General features: G+C 47.4%; 1 long non-coding RNA gene across 1 annotated transcript in view; it reads right to left on the bottom strand.

Annotated features, from left to right (window-relative positions):
• LOC134986470 (uncharacterized) overlaps positions 1-5,000 on the bottom strand; it is a 49,644-nt gene that overhangs the window by 1,908 nt on the left and 42,736 nt on the right. The window contains exon 2 of the long non-coding RNA XR_010192346.1: positions 743-864. This is a non-coding gene — a long non-coding RNA (uncharacterized LOC134986470). The remainder of the gene's footprint in view (positions 1-742; positions 865-5,000) is intronic.

Below are 5,000 nucleotides of genomic sequence, written 5' to 3'. Positions count from 1 at the left end.
AAATGTATCCCAAAGTATGGGCAGAGAAATGTGTTTTTAAATGTAGGCTAGGGGATTCTTTAGTATGTTGTGGGTTTTTAGCAGAGGAAATGTTCTCCATAGCAAACATTCTGATTATAACCAACATTTATTTCATACCTTCTATACATCATAGCTAACATCTGATTGTTTGCTATAGCCAACATTCAGACTTTAAATATGCAACATCTTAATACAGGTTGAGCATCCCTTATCCAAAATGCTTGGGACCAGAGGTATTTTGGATATCGGATTTTTCCGTATTTTGGAATAATTGCACACCATAATGAGATATCATGTTAATGGGACCTAAATCTAAGCACAGAATGTATTTATGTTTCATATACACCTTATACACACAGCCTGAAGGTCATTTTAGCCAATATTTTTTATAAGTTTGTACATTAAACAAAGTGTGTGTATATTCACACAATTAATTTATGTTTCATATACACCTTATACACACAGCCTGAAGGTCATTTAATACAATATTTTTAATAACTTTGTGTATTAAACAAAGTTTGTGTACATTGAGCCATCAAAAAACAAAGGTTTCACTATCTCACTCACACTCAAAAAAGTCTGTATTTCGGAATATTCCGTATTTCGGAATATTTGGATATGGGATACTCAACCTGTAAATACATCCCGTACATTGTTTGCATTATGTATAAGGGTGTGTGGTTTTTTTTACTTATCATTCCTTTATAGGAAAGATACTCACCAACAAGATGTGCAGAACAAGGTGAGGTGACTGTTGGTCTGGGGATACCATGATACTGCTTCGTGGCTTGGATAAGATGGTGGAGATGCAGTGCTGGGGTGGAGGGATGTGTGCTGAAGGCCCTAAAAACAAGGGAATCACAATTATTACAACTTTGTTTTTTGTTTTTTGCAACATCACCAAACACACATTGTCATTTAAGTTACCAGCAACATCTCCCTCCTCAATCTACGGCTCTGCAGAGACAGAGGTGGTGGAAGACTACTTCTGGACTGTAAATTGAAAATAATTGAAATTTGAATACAAACAATCGTTTTTTTATTATTTTTTTAGTTGTGAAATGGTCTCATATTTCACTTTTGAGAACACTTGTAAGTAATCCTTAAAAATTATGTCACACGTGATGTCAGCATAAAAATGACAAACACTCATAACTGTCATAACATTGTATGACTATCAATGAACACTATTGTTATCAAAAATCATGGATGCTACTATTATGTTTTAATAAACATACATCACTTTAAAATTGTAGTGATTCACAGGGGTGGATTGGGATTGAAAGCCTGGAAAGTTTATGGAAGCAGTCCTAATGGGTGCGGGTCTGTTGTGGGGGTGGAGTCTGTTGAGGGGGCAGGATTCCTCCTCATTGGGTCTGAGCATGAGTTGGGCGTAGTTACGGACTTCCTGGGATCTTTTGCTCCAGTTGCGTCTGTGACTTTATGTTAATGCTGCTACAATACCCTTCCCTGGTGTACATCCTATGCAAGGTCAGAGATGCTCAATTTCAGTGTCTTCAGATGCTGCGATCATGCTTGGTGCATCTTTAGACGCAGCCATCAGACGCACCATTGTAACTTTCACCAGCCCTATGCAGGTGCAAATCATCCATCTGAATATGGCCTCCAATGTGAGTGATTCAGCGTTTCTATATGTAACCACCTTCAGCAACATGCCCATACTACATTATATCTGCATCTAGTTAGACACCCCCTGTAACAACAACACAGGAATGCCTAACATATTTTTTAATAGACTTCTTGGTGCATGTGTCTGACTTTCTACTGCAACTCTGTATGAACACCATTGCGGTGCATGCATGCGTGGTGCAGCTCAGATGCAAGCACAGATAAAAACATTTCACAAGAAAAAATAAAACACATTGCCCCCCCCACAGAAAACACACACACACACACACACACACACACACACACACACACACACACACACACACACACTTGTTTTTCTATCCTCATCGGGACATATGTCAGGAACCTTCCTCATGGGGACACCTTTTTCCTTGCACCCGAGCAGCATGACCAGGGGGTCTGCACGCACCGAGGGAATCACATTCACATTACGCCATACCAAATTGACCGATAAATCAGTATCAAATACCAGAAGGACCCTGGACCTCATGGGGACCTATTCAGGAATACCTGCCTCGTGAGGACACCCACACAACTGATTTATTTTCAGGGTTAACCAGAGATAGAGGAAACATGTATTCAGCAGCAGATACATTTTATTCAGGCAAGGGTCTTTCTCATTTCAGCAGTAATTCGGTTCTTAATGTAGAACTTAACCGAGAGCCAGTTTCCGAGCTTTCAGCGTTTGTCGTTCTGCCCTTAGGCACGCATCACAGTCATTCTTGCCCGGCACCTTGAATGAGCGAATGAACCGAATCATGTGACGTTCAACAGCTTTCACTTCTGCTGGGGTCCACGGATTGCGCTTGGCACCCCTTCCATCACCTGTGCAGGAGAGGAAAGGTCAGTCACCGCGCAACGCCACCACCAGTCATGGACGCATCTCAAATGGAATGGACAGGCACACCCACCTTTAGCTGCACCTCCATCCACCGCGAACACCATGCTGCCGGCTTCTTTTCCCATGTGCCCCCTGGGAACCTCGGTATCTTGACTCTCTGGCTCATCCCCAGAGTCATCGCTCACCACCTGGATCAGCTCTGTGGATAGAGAAGGACAGGGAAACCGATCACACCAGCCCACTTAGACAGTCAGTCCCTGGAGCCACACTGCCAAGTGATACCTACCGTTTGGATCAATGGAGATCTCTTCCAGACTGTGGCCCCTGAATTCAGCCATTCTCCCTTGCTCAAGAGCCAGAAAGAGCTTGCTCAACTTGGCCAGTTGAAGGGTACCCTTCGGGAGGCGGTAATAATGCCGATGCACCCGGATATCATGTCCAAGGAAATCAGCAAGCTGATCCATCTCTGTATCGCTCAGATTGAGGACCCTGGAAAGTGTAGCCACATGCTTCCGTAGGCGGGTGGAAGATAATGCTTTGGGGTGCTTGGCCCCACACTCCCGGGCGTAGAGACGTATGCAGTCGGATCCTCTATAATGGGACATGGCTGTTGGCCTAGCAAACATGTAGATATTGTGTGGGGTCACACCACATTCTGTCCGCTTCTCTGTGAGGAGCTCCATCGCTTTCTTCATGCTTGGGGATAACAGGACGGGAACTTTCCTGCCTCTTTTCCCAGGAATCTCAATACGGGAGAAGTGACGTCAGAGTGCCTTCTCCAGCTCTGACAGGGCCTGGGCCACATCACCCTGCAAATCGGCTGTGTGCCGTAAATGGAAGGAGGAGAGCCGCATCTTGGAAACCTCACCTTCTCTCCTGCTGTTGAAGAGAATCAGCTACGTGAGGGTAACTTTGGCCAACATGGACCACTGCTTTTTGGAAGGGTGGGCGGACAACTCATCAATGTACTCTCGCTGACGGTCAAGGAGGTACAGGTTCAAGCACTTAACATCATCAGTGAAGGGCAGAAGCAGCGGTGCATTCCATTTTATCTCTCGAAGTGTCTTCAGGGCAGCAGTGGAGATGAGCTTGCTCCACCTCGCCTCATAAATTTTCCGAAAGTTTCGGGCACGCTCCTCTGTCAGGGCACTGCCCTCCATCAGTGCCTGACCCTCCACCATAGCAGAAATCTTCTGCAAGCTGTGTCCCAACTTCAGAGCCAACAAGGGTATTTTATATGTATTGGTGCGGTCATCGTAACCGGCCAGGCTCCTCACAGCATGCACCACTTGCAGGAAATTCGGAGGGCAAATGAAATCTTCCATACACCGCAACGGTGTGACATTCTTCGCCTTCAGCAGAAGCCGACCCACCTCTCTGAGCTTCTGACGGATGTAATCATGCTTGCTGACATCAGACCCCAGACGGTTGTAGAGGTGCTGACCGAACTGCATAATACAGCGGTCCCCTTTGATTACCGGTACCACATCATCGTAATTCATTTCGCTCAGCAACTTCCAGAGGCCGGTGCCAACATCATTCGGGACAGGTGTGGCGTAAGTGAAGAGACCCTGCACCCTGGTTCTTCCAGGTTTTGGGCTGTCTCTTTTGCGGAGCGGGCACCTCTTTACATGGCGCCACAGGTGCTTCCTGGAGAAGAGCCCTTTACATTTTACACAGTGCATGAAATCTTGGGGAGCCGTTGCTTCTTCCGGCTGCTTGCACGGTAGGAGGACTCCCCTTGCCCTCACGGAGAACCCCGACATTATGGGCAAAGTTTTCCCGAGGTGCGAATCAGGTCTAGCTGCACTGTCTTTTCCCTGGAGCGCTTCGGAAAGCTGAGTGCCCTTGCTACCTCATGCTCATTGTGGTGGACAGTTTGCACATGTCTCGCAATTTTTGAGAATGGCCTCTCGCACCACAGGCAGAAATTTTTCTTGTTACATGCAATCGAACCATCTGCTTTTCGGGTAAGTACCTGGACCGACACTGCGCGGGCCGGATGGAGACTTGGGTCGGCCTCCGCGGAGCAAGCCCCGGACACTTCCAGAACCTGCCTGTCGTGAAAAGACGTCTCATCCCCTCCACTATCATCCGAGCTGCTCAACTCTGACGAGTCGGGGAGATAGTCTTCGTCACTGTCGTCGGTTCCGTCCATTGCCTCGAGGGGACCGGCAGACCCAGGACTTCCGGGGTTTGTGGCGCACACACCGTACCAAGCCTGCGCATTCTGTCTAACCACGCCCACCGTGAATACAGGGTTAGGGGAATCAAGGGGCCAGGCCCCGCCACGTGCTTCTTATTGTATATCCGGGGACTGGGTTCTTATTAGAGTAGCATATCGGGTGGCGCGCGCGATACTTTTGCGTCACATACTCCGATTTTCCCCAGGCTCCTGGAAGCCTGTCCCGGCCCGAGGGGTGCCAGTCTCCACTCATCGGCGAGACTTCCACAAATCGCAGTACCGGATTCAGCCAACCAGGGGGCG

This window comes from Pseudophryne corroboree, chromosome 2, assembly GCF_028390025.1.
Source record: "Pseudophryne corroboree isolate aPseCor3 chromosome 2, aPseCor3.hap2, whole genome shotgun sequence".
Taxonomy (NCBI): Eukaryota; Metazoa; Chordata; class Amphibia; order Anura; family Myobatrachidae; genus Pseudophryne; species Pseudophryne corroboree.
Note: the sequence above shows the minus strand (reverse complement) of the source record. Positions and strands in the feature narration are given on the sequence as shown.